The following is a 22,278-nucleotide window of genomic DNA, read 5'->3' as shown; positions in this document are numbered from 1 at the left end:
ACCCCACAAATCTGTTCCATCTTTACGTCATTCCCTCAGAGAAGACAAGACACATGTCACCCTTAACTCTTTTAAGTAAGGGGATATTGGCTAATGTGTCCATCAGTCCTAGAACTCCCTCAGCCACAACCCTGGGCTTAGGGGTGCAAGCAAGGCCCCCCTGCTCATTACCATATCATACCGGACCAGATGCCACATTGGTAGCTTGTTCCACCAACAGTTTCCATGGCATCCTGGGAGGGGTGGGGGAAGACCTTTTAACCACATGCAAAAACCTATCTGGGGCACTGACCCCTTACAAAGACCACCTTGTGGTAGTAAGAAGTTTGCTGTACCCCTTCTGGAAAAAGAATGTACATCATGCAAGTTGAGGTTGCCCCAAGATACTAGCAAACCTGTTAATTACATGTTACAATTATAATGGTAAGACCTTATGAAAAGGAGAAATGCATTGAATCTGTATGGATTTGCTGCTTGCATCATCCCAGAGAACCTTGGAGAAAGTTAGAATGAGAGCAGCTGTATGTGAAGTAGGTGTTTGCAAAGGATTCAGAATACACACTGCCAGCTTCAAATTAGTCCATGACGGATTCAGATCAAAGAGTTAAACCTTTTTTAATGAATGTTACAATTAACAACACTTTACCCCAATAATTCATATTTCAGACGCTTGTGGATCTGCTTAGAATCACATGCTTTGCATAGGCTGACATCTAGTGGTACTCACAGAGTATTGCACATTAAGTTTTCGAAGTTCGAAAAAGGATGTCGACTGTGTTTGTAATAGCCTTGGTGTGATGCCCATTTGTACCCATGATCCCTCTTGCATTGAGGTACCGCAGATTATTTATTTCTGCCATCACGGTTAGACGTGTTCTCGCGGAGTCTCGTAGCGATGCTACTTTCAGAGTTATTAACCATTTTTCACTATTTCGATGGTTACCTCTTGATGGACATCTCGGCGGACGACCAATTTCGAGTGCCGAACCAGACGAGCATTCTGACGACAGGCTGCAGCCTACATCAGGCGTCAGCCTAGCAGTAGGTAGACTGATTCCTTTTATCAAACAATGCATGCCTCTACTTCTTTTGTCTTGCTGCCCTTAATATTTACACCCATCAAGCGAACTCCAATTAAGTTTTGTCCCAAGTGCAACAGAAAATATCTGTGAAAAGACACTTGCAGTGTGTCTAACCACTGCCTTCCATGAGATCAACAAGGGACTTGTTGCGGGTCTTGTAAATTATTTAGGTGTAAGACCCTAAAGCAGTGGTCTGCAACCTGTGTGGGGCCTGAAGGGTGTTCAGGGGTGGGGCTCTTCCAAAAGGCAGTATGGTGACTGATTTTAATAGAAATATAAGCAGAAATGCCATGTGGGGGTTGGGGTGGCTCAGCAGCAATATTTCTTCTCCAGTTGGAGCTCGGCAACATTTTTACACAAGGAGGTTGGGGGGGGGGCAGAGGGTTCAGCATAAGAAAGGTTGAATACCACTACCCAAAAGGAACATCGGACTAAGTAGTCGGCGGCACATGGCTGAGTCAGAAATTGGTGCTGGTGTTTTTGAGTCAGCTGCGAAAGGCCAGGGAGAGCCTCTGGCGAGAAGAATGCGAAAGCCCAAACGCACAACCACATGCTGGTCGAAGGTGCTTGTGGCCCACTGACCAAGTGCCGAAAGAGCCAGCTGCGATTCTGCAACTGCAGTTAACGGAAGGCAACAAAGAACTACAGAAGGCGATAAACGTGCATAAAAGCTACTCAACAGATGATTCAGAGGCGTCGAAACATACGTTAAAAAGTCATAATTCAGCAGCAAAATACCATAAAAAATCAGTCTCAAATCTCACACTCGTGCTGTCCCTGAAAGGGGGCAACAATATGAAGAGGTCCGTTCCCCTTTATCCCAATCTCTTCACAAAAAGATGAGGCCTAGAAGAGAAACAGCTGATAAACCTAAAATAGGGACTTTGGACAAGACAACGCTTTGAGGAGACCATGGACACTGTTTCTTCTTTTTGTCTTTTTTATGAATAATTTCCCCATTCACCAAAAAGCATTAAGATTTGAAGAAATGGCTCAACCCTTGGAGACAGGCTGACCCATGCCTAAGTCATCACGGCACCTTCCTTAACCCACTCGTACAGTCACGGACCCCTACCATGACTCCTTGGGGGATGGTCAGCGCGTATGGTATGTAGACAAAGGTGATCCTAGTCAAAACCCTAACGAATTTTACCGAGATGACTAGGTTGACACTATCATTGTCACTCCAGATGTTGTTCCACAGGAGAGTTGACATACTTCTCCAATTGACGATCAGTTGTTGTACAATGACTTACTTAAAAGGGCTTCTAACTTTCCATATCCACACCGAAGAAACCGTAGTCGACAGCACTGATTTTGTGGATGATCTCCCAAAAGAAAAGGCCATCACCCAGGCCTTTCCTTTGCTACAATCCATAAAGAACCAGGGCAGTAAACCCTAGAGTGGAAAAATATTCAGACCTTCTCCATCTGCCCCTCTGTACTTTAGAGGACGTGTAAAATTTGATTCCCTGTTAGTCATCACTACCAGAAAGAGAGCTGGTGTTCCACACTCTACTTCAGAAGCACCCCCTAATAAAGAGTGCAAATGGCTATACACTTTAGGCAAATGCATAACTACTCCTCGGGCATAGATAACTGGTATTGTTTGCAATTCTACATTTCTTGCAAGTTACAATAATACCCAAAGGGACAAGGAACTCCAATACCTTGGGCCACATTATGAGTTTAGAGGTAGCCTTCCCGTTTTGACCGGCATGTCTACCCCCAAACTTGGGTCCGGGTCCCGAAAAATGGGAATTAGGGGGCCATTCTGACTTTTGCGGGCCTGGTAATTCCCATTCGTGGGACCCGGTATGTCCCCATTCCCATTTCCCCAGTAGGGCCCAATGGGAATGTGGAGGATGGTAACAAAGGTCCTGTTAATAACGGGGCCGTTGCTACCATCCTGTTCTGCTAGCGGGTGCCGCTCTGCACGTCCGGTCTGACCAGGCGTACCGAGCGGCCCTGCGAGCAGAACTCGTAATGTGGTGGTAGAGTGATAACGGCGCCAGCAGCACTACCGGCGCCATTATCACTCTACCGCCACAGTCCTAATGAGGCCCTTAGACTCAATGTCTGTACCTACATAATCACACCTAATCAAGATCTTTACAGGGTGTAAACGGGTGGCACAAAACATACTTAAAAATGTCTTGGAATCAGGTGACACTTTCTGGGAAAGGCATTGCTAAGGGAACCCAACTTACAACACTTGTGGTTCCGTAATTTTGGGTTTAAACCTGAAACTCAAGCGTTACTTAGCATGCCGATAGAAGACTTAGTCCTGTTGGGCAGGAGTGGGTTGGGGGGGGAACCAGGCAAAGGAGGATCTTGGGTCGGAAAAAGTGGAAAATAAATATAGAAATGTATAGGAGCATGCGGGAAATGTAATGATGTAGATGGCAGGTGGGAAAATAAATGAACAGTGTTGGGAGGGGGAAAAATAAAGCGGGCAGAAAATGGGGGGGCAGAGGATGTGGCAGGTTAGGCCATTTAACACAATGCTGGACATAGAAGAGCATGTCCTGCTTCCTGCTGGCTTCATGCAGCATCCAAAGATGTGCGAGTTCATCAATTGGGAGGATATGTGTGTAACTTAAGAAACACAGACATTTGTCCAGGATGGTACAACTAGGCAAGAAATAGATTATGAATCATCAGGGCTGACTTGGAGTTTAAATGGAGATGTATACGAAACACATGTGTTGGTAAATGGGGAATCTCTGTTTGGGTAGAAGGAGCAAAAGAAAACAAATATAGTTGGATCTGAATGCAAGGAAACAAGTAAGGGCGATGTGGCACAAAGAAGTAAGACCCCCGAAGAGGTAAACTTTCTCAGTGTATTTTCTTCCTCACTAGGATGTCTAAAGGATATCCATACATGACGTTTTTATGAAAGAAGAGAATATGAACCTATGGTTTGGCGTTACTAATGGGCCAGATGGTGCATAATGATCTTAACAGATTATGAAATGAAGGAATAATTGAGATACAAATTAATAGTAGTCATCATTATGGCAGTAAAGGCCATTGGAGATGTATGGCTATGTTTTAATGTAAGACAAATATATGGGTGAGTGGCGAGCGTCAAACATTGTTCAACATTAGTGATTTACTGTGTATGATAGGGTAGTATACTTTACGAAACGAGATCTGACATCAGTCTACAATAAGGTATGTTTGCACCTGGAATTTAGGTAATGTACTACAGTCATTACTTGTGCTGGTGTCTGCCTCTAAGGCCTTTCAAAAAAATCAGGTAATGTTTGGTAATATGGAAAAGTTGCAACCACTCAGGTTCTTATAAGGTGCAAAATTCACCAGAGGCATCCGTGCGCCGAGAAAGAAGACTGAGAGAAACTAGCAAGATTAATTGAACAGGAAGGTTTTTAAACATTGCCTAAACATGTTAAAATCTTGGATCTGGCAAAGTGCCAATGGTAAGGAGTTTCACAACTCCGGGCCAGTCGCAGAGAAGGCCTGACCTCCAAAACGCTCCAGGCGACAACGTGGAACAACCAGCTGGGCCAAAGACCCTGAACGTAAGTGCCTGGCAGGACATTAGGGCTTGATTTTCTCCTAAAGCGTCTTGCAACCCTTCCCTTGGTGCGCCGATGTTTAAGGCGCAAGGATTTAAAGTGGACATGTGCCACAAATGGTAACCAATGCAGTTTGCATGGAGCCGCTGACACAGACTTTCCATAAAGGATGCCTGTGATCAATTGGACCGCTGTGTTCTGTAGCACCTGCTTGGTTGAGAAAGCAAAACTGCATTGCCATTCAAGACCGCTGCAACAACTTGTTCATGGAACTCAGTGGGGATAAAAGGGCAGGACTATCTATAACTTCGAAAAACCACTACTACTACTAAATTGAGCCTCTATGTTTAGTGTAGAAGAGAATTTCACCCCCAAGTTTTTGACCACTTTGGCAGGTGAGGGAAGAGAGCCAAGATCTAACGGCCAATGTCAGGATGTCCAGAGGGAAGCATGAGAGGAGAGCCCACTATTAATAGCTCTGTTTTCTACCCATTTAACTGCTTCTATGCAGGCTCTCAAGCGAGCAGCTGTAGCACGATCCAGCCTAAAGAAAAACTGCGTTGCCCGCATAGCAGAACAAATGAAATGTTTCTCCTGGATGATATTCTGGTGGCAAGGGCTTTTGACACTAATCTTGCCCAGGTATTAGAAAGTCTTCAAGCACAGGCGTACTGGACAGCGGTAGAGATTCTTATTGAGGATAGGAACATTGATTACTTGGGCCACTGCATCACAGGAAAATAGCTGGTTTCCAAAGAGGATTTAGGGAATACAATTAAAGAGTTTGCAGGGCTCCTGAATAATGAAGAGTTGGGCTCCTTCTTAGGCATGTTCGATTGTATCTGAATTTCGTATGCCAGTTTGCATTAAAAGCCACACGTTTGCAGTGTGTAGTGAAGAGAAAAGTAAGATTTGGAGGGTACTTGCAGTGTGTAGTGAAGAGAAAAGTAACATCTGAAGGGTCCTAAGAATATGAGCGTGAGTTTATGAGCATTATGATGGAGATTAACCTATCACATACCCTCTAATCTTTGCTGCACGTTGCCTGACTTTGACTACCAAGCATGCCAGTCGCATAGGGTTGAGTGCAATACTGTCAAATTTAAAAGATTATGGATCTGGTGATTGTACATGCTGTGACATGATCTAGAACTGGGCCCTATTAAGGGGGAACATGGACTCCTCTAGACCTGGGACAGGAGGCCTACCCAGGTGAAAGCGAGAGCCAGCCATGTCCCAGAGACGGGAGTTGGGAGGGCCCCAAAACCTCATATGCCTTGAATGTTAATGTGAGTGTCACCATTTGCCTCGGAGTACCGTTTCTGTCTTCAGTTCTCTTTTATCTTTTTGAGGACAGCAACTTTCAGAAGGCACCTTAGCACAACCAGGAACGAGAAGAATGCAATTGAAAACTGGAGTGGACTGGACTTCGATTTTTCTTGCCAACCAGAGATGAGATACCCAACACCGAACCTACCAACCCCAGATGGACCCCAGGCGAATAGTGGGGCAACAGAAAACTGTGCTGAACGTGTTTGTAGGATTGTTTTTTGCATATAAATGTGTTTTTGATTCTGGGGGGGCGTGGCTACAAGAGCCATGTGAGGAGTCGCGTTCTGAAAGAGCTCCTGTGATCCGGAATCTGATCCTTGCTAAAAGTGCATACATGCATGCACATAGGCTCTGAAAATGTGTGTGCCCGCTTATGAATGCGGTGCACATGTCCACAGAAATTCGTGAGCCTGTAAGACGCATGGGGACAGCGCTGCAAACATTGTTGAGGTCGCATATCCAGGCGCATATCCAGGCGCGGTGACAAAGGAGCTTGCTGATAGCGCATGGGCAGTGACTGGACTGCAGTGGAGATATTCGGACGCGGGGTGCAGTGCTTTAGAACTTCCGCGCCACCCGCTGGGGCGCTGACAAGCTCAACTTCGGGGTGAAAGAGTGGAACTGTATGCGACACGCAGCGGGAGAACCCCAAGCAGATCGCCCCTAAAGTTAGCCTGCAGCAGGACATGGCTGATCACTGACGCCGGAGTGGTCGTAAGACAGGACCCGCTGTGAAGGGAAGACCCCACGGGGTGTTCACGGCCCCACCGCTCGCGCTGCATAAGATCTTGCAACATTGTGCCAGGAAGCGGAGCGGCTCGAGGAGGAGGCAGATGCGCGTAGAGCGCCTGGGTGCCCCATGAAGAAGAATATAAGGCCGCCCGAGGTGCGTGAAATAGGACGGCCCGAACACTCCCTTGCTGAGGTGGGGCCACAATGGGCACAGCAAGTGGGTGCACCCGTGACGGAGCAACAAGGCAGGGGGCATAAGCGCCGGACAGTGCGGCAAGGCAGTGGCGGACCGAAAAGGCGCACGCCCCATCTGAGTGCCGCAACCGGACCTGGGACATACGCCTTCTTTGGGAGGATTGGTCCAAGAGACCCCCCTCCCCTGCATCCTCTCCCCCCTGTGAAGTCCATGGCTCACCAGGGGTTCCCCCTGCCACCAGGGCCCAGGTGGTAGGTGGGCCACTGGCTGAAGACATTGACCAAACATGCTGAATTTAGTTAGGCCCTGGAAACCATTTTGTGAAATAAAGATGGTTTGAGCCCTGTGCACCACAGCACAGCCCCCAGCTTTGGAGAGTTTCACTTATCCCTGTGGCCGCAGCTCTCTGGCAGATCCGCTGAGAGCCCGTTCCCACGAACAGACGGACATGAGCTAGTGTTAGATACCAACACTGTAACATTTCACCTTCTGCAGTGTATCGCTGTTCTCAGTATGACCCGGCCAGCAGGCCCGGGGTGGAAAAGAACTGTAAAATGGTCCCCTGACAAAAGCAGAGTCCCCAAATAATAATGAACAAACCACCTGTGATGAAACTTTTCTCTCCATGACCTTTCTGACTAAAAACCTGTAACCTCCATGAAGATGGCAGAATGTGTGCTTATATAACGTTCGGGATGAAGTACCCACATCCCCGTAGCTATGCGCAAATAGTAAAAGTGTCCCGGGGGTTTTCATGTTATGTGTTTCGCCGAGAAGACTGCACCCCAAGGTCCCATGCCATAACTGAACTAATGCTGCTAGAGTGCAAAGGAAGACAAATACAACCCTATTGGGAGCTCATGTAAGTGGTGCACGAAAATGCACCATATGTACGTCCAAGCTCACTATGTGTCACTGCCGTCAGTCTTATTAGCGGGTTGTTCCGGCATGCTCCACCAACCTTACTACTACCTCGCTTACCGCACATGTATAGAAATGTAACAAAATGTTGTGGTTGTTAAACACTTAGCGTATAGGTAACACGTTTGAAATAGCCATGTGAACGGCACTTACAATGTCAAAACATAAGCTTTGAAAAGACTCTATTGTATTGTATATTAGGTGAATGTTTATGTCTCTTCCACTTAAATCTGCAACACACAAGGAAACTACCTTTGTGAGCACATGCAAGGGCATTCCCCCCTTCCTCCCATTGAAGCCTGCCAGACGAAAAAGCAGAGGCCTGCACTGCTCTGCTCCACCTCCCCCAATTCGGTTGGAGCTGCTTCAAACATTCACATTCCCCCCGCAGCACCCAAGGCCACAGCCTGCCACCTGAATTATTTACAACCCAGGAGTAAACCCCGGCCTTAAAACACAGATCCAAAGGCACCCTTTCTTAGGCTCCACGACCCACCGGCTCACCTTAGGTTAATGGCCCCTGTAAAATTAGGACACCCAATATTATAGCAACACTACAGGAACACATTCATAATGACTTCTAACGAGACATGATAACTCGGACAGCCCGTCCCATGCCCTGAGACCCAACCTCGCAACCTATGATACCTGGTCAACAGGACGATGGTAACCATGTATTGATGTATCACCAAAAGACTTAGGGCAGAAAGCCAGGAAAGACGTTCATCACTGACACTGGTCACGGCTGGCACAACAACACCGTCCGGATGAGCCCAGCTGACCTGCCCGGCCCAGCCCAGCCCACGAGGATAACCAGTGACGTCCACCGACCACGGCAAACCACATCGCAGCAGCACCTATAGTTAGTCGTCGCCACCCAATTGTAACGCTCACCTGATTCCCGTAGAGGCGCCGGTCTTGACTGGGCGTATACCGTATCTTCAAAGGTGATGTGTAACACACGGCTGGCTCTTTGGGCTGGACCTCTGTGCACTGTATGTCTGACTCGAAGGGTAAGATGTCTGCAGATAGAAAATATGGGATTAAGGAACTGGGTTATTGAATGTCTCTCTCTTCTTCCCTTTCTCTTCTCCTGTAGAACCCCAAAGGTTAACGCTCTCACCTTAGGTAAGTGAACGCCGTGCTCTCCATCTGCCTCGGGGCAGGGTGCTGTAACCAGTTTCTTCACTGGATAAGGGGAGCAGGCCTCGACTTCAGAGGACTGCTGTCCGTCGTTTACTGCACGAACGGTAAGTTTCGAGTAATTCTAATGTCTTTAAAGTCTTTAGTAATGATGTTTCTTGTTTTGCAGGGTTCCGGCGATGGCGGATGACGGGCTGAAGTGAGTTGAAGATGGAGCCCGTGTGATGAATAGAAGCGCCTGAAAGCACGTAAGTAAGCGCTTGTTGCCTGCTTCACGATGCGCTCTAACTGTCTTTTTATTTTGCAGGTACAAGTTCGGAGCGGCTGCAGGGTGCCGGAATACCAACTGGGTTAGATGTGGAAAGGAGTAATGGCACGTGAGTAATAAAGTTGCCCAATGTCTTTAAACGCACCTTCTTTTGTCTTTCAGATGCGGGATGCAGCGCCGAAGGCCTCCGGAGCGTGCGAAGAGTTGGTAAGCTTTTGTCTTTCAGATTCCGGAATGCAGTGTGAAGACCTCCGGAGCGCACGAAGAGTAGGTAAGCCTTTGTCTTTCAGATGCCGGAATGCAGCGCGAGGCGTTGGTGACAGCCGATGGACCAGGTAAGTGAAGAGCTGTCACTGAAGACCGTAATGCTAACTTGTTCTTTCTTGTCTTTATAGGTGTTGCTGAAGACTGGATTTAGGATGGTAAGACTTTTTCCTTAGGCCCAGGATCAGATGCAGAAGACACGATGAGCGTTCTGCTGCAGAGGATGCAGAATAACGCAAAGCAAGATTCATCCATCGGGTGTGGTTTAAATAGCCTCCTGTAGTGCTTAGGTGTCTCCTTCCACAGCCACGCCTAGGTAAGAAAAGAGTTCCTGCTTTCCAGAAGAGTTCCAGTGTTCTGAATCTAGGGAGTGGCTCCTGCCCCACCCAACAGGAAAAGTAGTTCCAAACAGAAGAGGATCAGAGGCTCAACTGGCAGGCAAGTAAGCAGCATGGTCTGCTGCAGGTAAGTCCACCCAAGCATTATGAGCCCGGCGCTTCCAGCGCTGGGACTGGGCATATTTATGAGCCTGGTGCCACTGGCGCCAGGACTGGGTCCAAAAGGTCCCAATTGGGACTGGTTGGCACTCGGAACCTGGGTTATGGATCTGCTTCCAAGGGAGTTGGGAAAACCCTGACCTTTTGGAAACAGAGATCATGACACCAATCCCCACGAACTTGTGCCCCCTATAGCATGTAGGTTCTTATGACGCTTTTTGTAAATATATACGCCTGTCTTTGCTATTGTCAGACAGAGCGCTCTCGGAGTTTGCAGAGTCCTTTGCATGCCCTATTCTGATTGATAAACTCCCATTTAAGCTCACCCGCACTTGTCTTAGCCTTATTCCCATCTTGGGAGAGTCCATTATTGTCTCTCATTGTGGGGAGGATCGTGCTATCTGGGGGACGCTCGCCTTCAGTGGTGACCCCGACAGCGTGATTATTATTTTATGCTAACATATATATATATCCCTACCGTCCCCTTTGGCACGAAAATCTCCGGTCGAAAAGGGATACGCACGGTGCGCCAGCTCTGGAAGGCTGCCCGCCAACGGCGACCGGTACGCTCAGAAGTGCGCACTCAACAGAGAGAGGGTACAGGATCCCGGTTGAAAAATCCCCTTTGAGTACCGCTCGCCGGAGCCGGGGCTGACCGTTGAGCGTACGGCAACACTGCCTGGACGGACCCAGTTTCGGAGACTCTCGGTTCAAGACGGGCACGTGAGTATTAAGTGCGAGCGACCATAAAAGGAGTAGGGGAGGAAATATAGGACAGGGAACGAGGTTTGTTGGAAGGGGACACTTTGGGACTGCTAAGGACCATTCTAGACTTTCTTTACTTTTTCTTTGCATATGGCCATTAGGATTAAGAGGTGAAAAGAGATTAAGAGACGGGAACCTAGCTCCGCGAGGGGGTAGAAGGCGGCGCTGCATAGTGCTATCTTGACTAGTACTGGGAATATATGAAGAAGTGGAAAATGAGATAAAGGTGTCTGGTAAAGGAAGACACGGTGAATACATTAGTGACTGCTATTCTTTCTATTCTTCTCTCTGGGTTTACGAGGAAAAAACAGGGTTAGTACAAAAAAAAAGAGAGATAATCTAAGTAGAAAGACGAGTTTATATCAAAACTACAAGACTAATTCATATCAGATTAAGACGGAAAGGGACAGCTGGCAAGGGAGGAAAGGAATTACAAATTGAGCTGTGAATAGAGTGTTGCCTATGGGTGTGTAAGCATCGTATGTGCCAGAACATATTAGTTACAATGAATGTGTAAAGGTGGTAATAAGTGCATAATTATGGTATGGTTATGGTAAGTGTGACCAGAAGAAATTTTACAAAGAAGAGCGCAATGCGGTAAAGTGATTGTTTCTTTTTGATTCTTTGGGTAAAGTTGCTGAAGATATTGATGGTGTACGAAGGGTGGTTTGCTTTTGTATGTGCCCCCTAAAGTATACAGAATAGAGGCTGTGCGCGGCCATTCTTATATTGTACAGGTGGTGGAAACACACGCAGGTCCCAATGCGCAGTAATACACAAATGCTTAGATACATCTGGTGATACATCTATATAAAGATATATATAAATATACATCAGTATCGAGCAACCACGACCTATGGGGGCAGAAACACCCTTAGCACATATTTGTAAGAATCTACCTGGGTACGCTGAACGCATTAAGAAATATCACGATCAGTGGATCACGGAGCTGAAGGGGGAAGGACTACCCCAAATATGGCCCGAAGGGGGATCATTTGACAAGAGTGTCCTAGATATGGTAGCTACATGCATTTGTTTGAAATACAAGGGGAAGCAGCTACATAATAGGAGAGAAATATTAGACCTATGGAGATTATTTGAAGAGGTACCCCCACCATGATGGCGCCTCTTTTAACACAGTACGTGCCAGGGTGTGGGACGCCTTAAGAGAGACGTTCCCAGACACCCCATATTTGCAGTCAGTCATGCAATGTACAATGAATGACGGGGAAGATGCTATGGATTACATTTTCCGGGTCCAAGAGATGTGGAGAGCGGAAACGGGCACGCCCTGGTATCAATCAACATCATTATTCTACTTCATAATAAAGAGGGGGCTCCCTAAAGAGGTACAAAAAGCACTTGACAAAATCGCAGGTATTGAAGCAAAAGGATGGCCCGAAATACAGAGCATAATAGTTCACCACTGTAAAAGAATAAAAGAGAGGGAAAAGGAAATGGCGCAGAAAAGATTGGCAGACGAGGCAAAATTAGTACAAACGAAGCTGGTGAAGGTCGCTGCAGCCGTAGCCACGCTCCCACGCAGCAGGGAGGGAGAAAAGGAGGAGGAGGAGGGGCTGGTAGCAATACAGGGGAGGATGGCAACGAATTGGGCAGGAGCAGGGCAACGGCAGTGGAACGAGCAGGAGCAGAGTGGAGGTCCGCAGTGGCAAGAGTGGGCCCCTCGAGGGGGACGAGGTGGGTACAGGGGTCGTAGAGGGGGTGGACAGGGGTACGGGGGAATGGGAGGAAGTGGATGGCAAGGTCCCAGAGGTGCGCAGGGAAGCTGTTGGAACTGTGGGAGGTGGGGGCACTTTTCCAGAGAGTGCAGGAGTAGAAAAAACAATGGATTTCCAGAGATAGAACACTATGGCCACCATCACCCGGGAAGCCCATATGGCCTCCCAATGGGGCAACAACAAAGGGAACAAGAGCAGGGGTACCCAGAGCAAAGGCAAGGGCATCACTACAGAACACAGAATCACCCACAAAACAACAACACTATGCACTACGCCCCAGGCAACCCTTTCGCAACGAATGCAAATGGAGCCCCAGCTCCAGCCCCCTATGGTGGTGTATCAGTAGTTTCAGGAAGTGTGTTCAACCAGGGGGGGACAATGAGACAACCAGCATAGGACAGCCCACAGAGAACACTTGCGTGTCCTGTACTATCTACAACCTACGATGCAGCGGAGGAACCATTGGTAGGGGCGCAGATAGGAGACAAGCAGTTCATATTCATGGTGGATTCGGGAGCGGAGAAATCATGTATTCGGGAGGGCCGGTTTCCGTTATCTAACTGGAAGTTAGAGACGCAGGGGTTCTCTGGGGCTGTAATTGAAGTTCCTTACACAGAAGATTTGGATGTGACAGTGGGGGGTAAAACGGTAAAGACACCCTTACTGTATTATGAACAATCGCCAATAAACCTGCTCGGAATGGACCTTCTTAGCAAGCTTAACATGACAATATCATTTACAGAAAGAGGGATAGTGTACTCGACACCAGGAATATGCCCATTACGCGTAATGCTGGTAGTGCAGGCTCGGACAACGGCACCGGAAATACGTGGCATGCCAGTGGACGAGAGAACGTTAATCGAAGGCTTAAAAAAGCTGGCCCAGGTAGTCCCCGAGCTAAAAAAGTTGGAGTGGAAAATACCCGCAGAATTCATCTTCCGCCCAATAGTGCGCCCAGACATAGCACCAAGGTCAGTGGTATCCTTAGACCTGCACGCCGTCCAGGTATCAGCAAAGAGGATTGCAGTGATTGGGATGGACATAGATGGGTGTGAATGGCGCACTGCACTGTGCATCAACGCTAATATTGCCCTACGGGACTTATCTGATGAGGATCTCTTTTCTGATGCGGAAAATGATGGCGAGATAATAATGGAAATAGCAATGCCCTGTGACATTTTGATTCAGACTAGACAAATTCCTGTCCAGTTGATGGCAGTGGTGGGAATGCCACCGTCCTTTTTTGACGATGACATGCGACTGGTGCCAAACAATTTGTGGACAACATGGCCCCACGATGTAGGGTTGTTGCATTGAGTGACACCAGTGGTAATAAAGCTCAAACAAGGGGCAATTTTGCCCCAAGTGAAACAATATCCATTGTCCCGTGAAGCTGAGGAAGGGATAAAAGAGACAATAAATGCATTGTTAGCACAGGGGATAATAGTGCCTTCAAACTCCCCATGTAGCACCTGTATCTACCCGATCAAAAAAGCAAAGGGAGGGGCTTGGAGGATGATCCAGGATTTACGCCCCGTAAATGACATCATACAGAAAGAGTTCCCTTTAGTTCCGAACCCTGCTTCGATATTATGCAGCATCCCAAAAGCGGCATCACATTTCACAGTGGTTGATTTGAAAAAGGCATTCTTCTCCATCCCCTTGGCAGAAGAGGGCAGATACCTGACAGCATTTACATTAGGGGGAAAGAGATACGAGCATTGCAGATTTCCTCAGGGATACTGTGAAAGCCCAAGCATATTCAACCGCATGCTACACGAAGACCTGGGTAATTTATCAGTTGAAAGCACGATCATTCAGTACGTAGACGATTTGCTCGTCTGCGCACAGAGTGAAGAGACGTGCAGAAAAGACTCAGTAACACTTCTGACGCTGTTGGCGAATAAAGGGTACAAGGTGGACAAGGGAAAGCTACAATACTGTCAGACAGAGGTGCTGTACCTGGGGCAGCTGATATCAAGAGACGGGAAAAGAATAATACCTGACAGAGTGGAAGCAATAAGGTCAGTGAGAGAACCCACAACAGTGAAGGAGATGCAGAAATTCTTGGGAATGTGTAACTATTGTAGAGCATGGATATTAGATTATGCAGCCTACACCAGGCCATTACTGCAAGCACTCAAGGAGGCCCAACAAGAGAACAGGAAAATAGAGTGGTCAGAAGAGATGAGTGACTCGTTTAAGTCACTAAAAGAGCTGATTTCGAGTGCTCCAGTACTCGCCAATCCTGATTATGAGCGCAAATTTTACCTGTTCTCACATTGTAAGGGAACCCTTATGACAGCTGTACTGACACAAAAGACTTCCCTAGGACACAAACCATTGGCTTACTATAGTGGCACATTGGATGCGGTGATGCAAGGCCACTTCGCGTGCGAACAATCTCTTGCCGCCGCCGCGTTCGCCATTGAGAAAAGTGCCACAATAGTAATGGGGTGCCCTGTCACGTTGTTCGTGGAACACTCATTATTTGCAATACTTGAAAGATCAAAAAGTACACTGACCACACAGCGAGCAACTGCCTATGAAATAATATTGTCCAGCGCCAATATTCACCTGGTACGGTGCAGGACAGTAAACCCGGCAACATTCATCACAGAACCGTGCACACTAGAGGACATGCAAGAACACAATTGTGCAACTTACACAGGGGAAACAGGGGAGGACACGGTGGTGTGCGAAAACGCCCTGAGCGAAGGGGAAGTGTACTTTGTGGATGTATCAGCATCGATTGACATGGACACAGGAGAGAAACATGTGGGATTGGCAGTAGTGAGGCTGGAAGAAGGTGAGTATGAAGAACTAGTACAGTATCGCCTTCCATCACATTTCTCAGCACAAGCAGCAGAACATATTGCCCTAATAGAAGCATAACATGCAGCTAAAGGTTGTGCAGTAACAATATATACAGATTCAGCCTACATGACGACGACAGTACATGGAGGTCTAGCAAGGTGGGGGCGGAGAGGGTTTCGAAGGGCAGATGGGACCCCAGTGCAACATGCTGAACTACTGAAGGAATTGATCGAGGCCCTAAAAGATCCAACAGTGGTAGCAATAGTGAAGTGCCAAGCACATAGGTCCAACACAGACGTTGTGTCTTTGGGGAACGCGGCAGCGGACGCTGCTGCCAAGGAAGCCTCGTATTTTGAAAAACGTGGAACAGGTGAGTACATATTACAGCACAAGACGAACGAAGAGCTTCCAGAAGGATACAATGCCATGCCCATATCACAAATACTAGAGCTACAGGAAGGGGCCAGTTTTGATGAAAAGATAGTGTGGGATAAAAGAGGGTGCAGCCAATCAGCAACAGACTTACTATGGCGCCAAAATAACTCAGGAAAAGTAGTAATGCCCATCAAACTGTTAGAGATAGCATTTCAGCAATTACACTTTCCAGCGCACAACGCCAAACAACACATTGCAGCAGAGATACAAGAAGACTGGTTCGTGCCGTGTCTCCAGGAACACATATCTAGATTGACAATGGAGTGCACAACGTGCCAAATATATAACTCTGGAATGACACTACGAACCCTCAGGGGGACAATTCCAAAACCCATAGGGCCCTTCAGAGAACTGCACATTGATTACGCGGATATGGGGGAAAGGTGTAATGGGGCGCGCTACATGATAGTGGTTGTATGCCCATTTTCGAGGTGGGTGGAAGCAGGCCCATGTGCGCGACCTGATGCTAAAAGCGCTGCAAAGTTCCTAGTAAGGGAAGTGTTCCCGCGTTGGGGAATTTGCGACGTAATTCGCTCAGACAACGGCACTCACTTTGTGAACGAGCTCTTCAAAGAAGTGACCACATTATTGGGGATAAAACATAAATTGTGCTCGATTTATCATCCTCAAAGTAATGGCGTTGTCGAAAAGATGAACGGACTGTTAAAAGGGAGACTGTCTAAATTGTGTTTTTCGTTAAAGAAAAACTGGATCTACTGTTTACCCCTTGCAGTGTTTGAGCTGAGGAATCAGCCGAGCAAGGACCACCATCTGTCCCCGCACGAAATTGTGACAGGGAGACGGATGCACACTGCACACTCCCCACTACGCCAACACTCAGATGCACACAGAAGCGCCACGATAGTGGGAGATGAGTTCACAGAATACCTGAAGAAGCTAACTAGAGCAGCGCGTGCAATCTCAAAGCAGCTCTCAACACCATTCACAAGGGAAGAAGGAAACACAACAGTGTCCCATGTAGTACATGAAGTACAGGGACAATTAATGCCAGGAGAGTTCATTTATGTCCGGAGCTTTGTGCGCCGGTGGAATGCCCCAAGGTTCCATGGACCGTACAAAGTGGTATTTTGTACCCCTACAGCTGTAAAAGTAAAGGGGCTCAAATACTGGATACATTTGACGGATGTGCGAAAGGCATATAATAGTGTACAGGAAGAGGTGGATGAGGAGGCACAGACAACAGCAAACAAAAATAATGAGAATGATGAGTGAACGTGAACAAGTGAATGAAGGAGTGTAACTGACAGATAAAAACGTTAACGAAAGACATTATATTACAGGTTATCGATGGAGATAAATGAAATAAATAAATAAACAACTTTCAAGTATAAATAACGATGTGAAAAATATGTATATTGTCTGGTCCCTTCTCTGTACATCTCCCACCTTCCCCCCCTCCCCTACCCAACCCATCTTCCTTCCACGACCTCCTGGCACAAATAGTGCCAACAAAAATGTTTACATGCATGCACTTAATGCACTTTTATATCTCAAACAGGAACTACCATGGCAACAAGCGGGCAGCCTGCAACGGATAGATTTGTTAGATATAGAGAAGTTTTAGCTGAAAGATGTAGATATTCGTATGAGTGTGGATTGTCTGTATGCATTACATTATTTTTTACAATACTGTTTGGCCTGGTTACATATTGGTTTATAGCGTTCATCTCTATCGAGATGAACGAGGGGGGAGGGAATAACGGGATTAATGTGACAAATGAAACAACAACTAAATACTAAAGAAGGTGATTTTTTGGTATGGGACGGATCTAAACTGGTATTGGGTTATTACACGACACCACCCAATGTTGCTATCTCGCCAAATGAAAGATTGCAGGAGAAAACTCAAAACAGCACAACTTCCCCGCCGAAAGCGTCTAATTACAATGCCCATAGTTTAAATGATTGTAACCCCTCTGTTCTATCATGGTTGTACAACACCCCCACCAGCGTGCCCACTCCCGCAACAGAAAACACACTGCTAGATAACATGAAGAAAGAGAATGAAAAAATGACAGTGAGATATGAAGCATTATATGATGACTGGGAAAAGGGGGGGGCGAAGGGGAGAAAGGGGGGCCCACACTGTTCCTCGCCCATGAAGCTGGGAAATATCTTAGAAATAACAGAAGGAAAAGGGAGGCGGGAAGGAGAAAATATGACGAGTATTACGGGTTGGGGCTGGATAAAATGGAAGACCCACGACACCCCCACCAGACAAATAAATGATATGCGGACATGAGTGCAACGGCTAAGCAAACAACAAATGAGAGCTGTTATGTCTGCTCCCTCATTCCCCATGCTTCAGGTACACCCAAAGTATTGCTACCCAAAGAGTTGCCTATTGTCGATGCCCAATGTCTCCTTCATCTCACGTTGTGCAGAATTCAGAACACCTTCCAGGCACATGAGGTAACTTTTAAAATGTTGCAGAATGAGAAGACCTGTTATCCGAAGGCAGTAGGAGTGATATGTTTGGAAGAACCATTTTTTATAATACAAGGGACACTGTTTTCAGAAAAAAAGTGGAAAGATGAAGAGATAGTGTGCAAAGCCGAAGCGCTGCGAGGTGTGGCACCAGAGAAACTGCAATGGATATAAAAAACTTGCACACCAGTCTGGAAGGAGCACATCTCAAAATTGACTTGGGTGGCGGCCATTGAAAAGCCCTTTAAGCTACAGAAAGAAATAAACTATGAACTGTGTTTCAAGGGAGACGGGAAAATCATCATGGGAACAAACAAGAACTGCAACAAGACCCTCACCATCCCAGACCTAAAGAAAGGGACTGCGGCCCTCATGGACACGTACTGGGTGTGCGGCAAACAGGCATACCTACACCTCCCCCAGTCATGGAGTGGCAGCTGCTCAATGGCCACTCTGCACTCGGCACTAATGGTGATACCGGAAAGCCACATTGATGGGAGCAAGAAAATGCGAGAAAGACCTCAGCAGAATGAGGCCCAGCCAACTGCAGAGTCACAAGTTATATGTCCTGTCTTCCGGTAACAAGGAGGAGGTGCTGTCACGAAACAAACGATCATCGAACTACATATCAAAAGCATCATCAGAGCTGCTGGCACAGATCCCGGATAGATATCGATTATTCAGCTCTGCAGAAACTTTCTTTGCCTCACTCATCCCTAGCATCCAGGCACAATCAAATGCAAAGTGGCTTCAAATCACACGCTGGGAGCTGATCCAGCTGGCGAATGACACTGAAGAAGGGTTTAACGTAATAAAGGTGGAACTGCGAGCACTGCGGCTAATGACCATGCAAAATAGGTATGTCTTGGACCTGTTGACAGCAATGGACGGAGGTGTTTGCCGAAAAATTGGAAGTGCCTGTTGCACTTTCGTACCTTCCGAAGACGCGGATAATGGTTCCTTGTCCCATGTGATCGAAGCAGTACATAACCTACGAGAAAGAATGAAAATTGAAGGTGGAGCAGAAGAAAGCACATGGTTCGACAACATCTTCTCCTGGGTCCCATCGTGGCTGGGAATGACTGTAAAATTTTTGATGCCGGCAGTAGTGTTCCTCCTTTTTATTTTTTGCATGTGCCAGGTGGGTCTTCGATGTTGTGCTAACGCCGTACCAAATTGTGCAATGATGATGGTGACAATGGGCAACGCCCGCAGCACGATACAAAACATGCAGGAAGTACAGGTACAAACAGGAACAGATAACACGCCAAGATTCCAGATGGTGCCCATATACCACAGCGGGGATATAGTAGATAGGCTATGGCACACTACAATTAAAGAACCCTGTATACTTAAATGGTATGAGGAGGTGTGGGTGGACCTAGAAGGGGACAGTGGTTGTATATATCTGACCTGCACCCCGGACGAATATGCTAGGAGAGGAGAAAGCCTGCGAGGAGTGTGCAGGGCATGGATGCCCAGAAAAGGTACCCCTGCATGGGATGACGCTGTAATTGAAGAGGAAGAATGCAAGAGGTTGGAGGATTTAAAGTATTCATTACTTAAGTAACAAAAGGGGTGAAATGTATGGGAGGATTGGTCCAAGAGACCCCCCTCCCCTGCATCCTCTGCCCCCTGTGAAGTCCATGGCTCGCCAGGGGTTCCCCCTGCCACCAGGGCCCAGGTGGGCCACTGGCTGAAGAAATTGACCAAACATGCTGAATTTAGCTAGGCCCCGGAAACCATTTTGTGAAATAAAGATGGTTTGAGCCCTGTGCACCAGAGCGCGGCCCCCACCCTTGGAGAGTTTCACTTATCCCTGTGGCCGCAGCTCTCTGGCAGATCCGCTGAGAGCCCGTTCCCACGAACAGACGGACATGAGCTAGTGTTAGATACCAACACTGTAACATTTCACCTTCCGCAGTGTATCGCTGTTCCCAGTATGACCCGGCCAGCAGGGCCGGGGTGGAAAAGAACTGTAAAATGGTCCCCTGACAAAAGCAGAGTCCCCAAATAATAATGAACAAACCACCTGTGATGAAACCTTTCTCTCCATGACCTTTCTGACTAAAAACCTGTAACCTCCATGAAGATGGCAGAATGTGTGCTTATAAGACGTTCGGGATGAAGTACCCACATCCCCGTAGCTATGCGCAAATAGTAAAAGTGTCTCAGGGGTTTTCATGTTATGTGTTTCGCCGAGAAGACTGCACCCCAAGGTCCCATGCCCTAACTGAACTAATGCTGCTAGAGTGTGTAGGGGAGGACTGGTCCTAGACGACCCCCCTCGCCTGCACTTTCTCCCCAGGTGAGGACTATGGCTCTCTTGGGCGTCCCCTCATGCCACCCGGGCCCAGGTGGTGGAGGGCTCACCCACTGGAGACATTGCCCGCACGTATTAATTGCCCACACGTATTAAAATTTAGCTAGGCCTAGACACCATTTTGTCTGGTAAAGATGGTGTGAGCTCAGCGCACTGTAGCGCGGCCCCCACCCTTGGAGGGTTTCAGTCATCCTTGTTGCCACAGCACCCTGGTAGATCCGCTGCGAGCCCGTTCCCACGAACCAGAAGGATATGAGCTAGTGTAATACACTAACATTGTAACAGTTCACCTCCCGCAGTGTATCGTATCATCGCTCCCAGCATGACCCGGCCAGCAGGCCTAGGCAAAATGAAAATGAACAGTAAAATGGTCGTCACAGGCCTGACAATCCTCGTATATCAATGTGTAGACTACTTGCAAAGGATGCTTTCCTCTCATAAAATCCCTTATATTATAAAAGCCTGTAAGATGTATAATTCAAAGAGATCATGCCCCCATGATATAAGCAATGATGAGCATATACCATTGCAGTTGGATGCTAATAATAAAGGAACGCACCAGGAAGCTATTTGTTACGTGTATTACTGAGAAACTTACACCCCATGGGCTCGCGCCATAACTGAACTAATGCTGCTAGAATACACGAGAAAACGAATGTAACCAGACTGTGGAACTCATGTGAAGGATGCGCAAGAAATGCACTTGTTATGTGTGTATGTCTAAGCTTCTTATGTGCCACCACCGTCACGTACCGTGGCGAGTCATTTCCTATGTATTCCACCAACCCGACTACTACCTCACTTACTGCATATATATATGCATATAATTAAATACTGTAGTTGTTAAAACATAGTGTACGAATACGGTGTTCAGACTGGGTATAATCGAGACACATCCAGCAAAGTTGAAATGCATGTTTTAAAAGGATTTGAATAAGTATTATAGAATGTTCAAATGTTTGATGTTTATACCTAACTCAGCAACACACGAGGGAGATACCTTTGTGAAATACTTGCAAGGCCATTCCCCCTCCCACCCTGTGAGGGCTGCCAAAGGCATGAGAGCAGAGACCGCGCCGCGCTGCTTTACCTCCCCCAACCAGACTGGAGCCGCTTCAAAGATTTGTAACCCCCTCTGTAGCACCCAAGGCCACCACCCGCCACCTGCATTATTTACAGCACAGCAGTAAACCTCTGCCTGAACATACGCGCCCCCTCGTAAACCTCACAACCCACCGGACCACCTCAGACTTATGGCCCTGTGCAATAAAGACACCCAACACTTTGACAACACACAGCGGAACATCCATAACAACTTCTAACAAGGCAGAAAGACATGTACCGCCCGTGCCAGGCCCTGAAGCTTAGCCCCTCGACCTATGGCCCCGGTCAACAGGACACTGGTAACCATGCCCTGACGTATTGCCTCCAGTCCCCTCACAAGGTGCATTCCTCCTGTGTTGCATTAACCTGCGTATAACCTATTGTAAGATTTACTGAAGAAGATAATGCTAAAAATGCTCGAATGACTGCGGTGTGCATCGCATAGGGCTAATAAGTCAGGAAGAGACATTCATCTCTGCCACTGGCCACGATGGCCCCACAACACCGCCTGGATGAACTCCGCCACCCGGCCAGGCCCAGCCCAACCCACGAGGCTGCCCAATGACGTCTTCCAGCCAAAGCCAACCACATCACAGCAGCACCTATAGTTAGTCGTCGCCACCCAATCCCCATGAACTTGTGCCCCCTATAGTGTGTAGGTTCTTATGAC

This window comes from Ambystoma mexicanum, chromosome 9, assembly GCF_040938575.1.
Source record: "Ambystoma mexicanum isolate Mex_15411 chromosome 9, UKY_AmexF1_1, whole genome shotgun sequence".
NCBI classification, from domain to species: Eukaryota; Metazoa; Chordata; class Amphibia; order Caudata; family Ambystomatidae; genus Ambystoma; species Ambystoma mexicanum.
The sequence above is the reverse complement of the archived record's forward strand: the minus strand, read 5'-3'. Positions refer to the sequence as shown.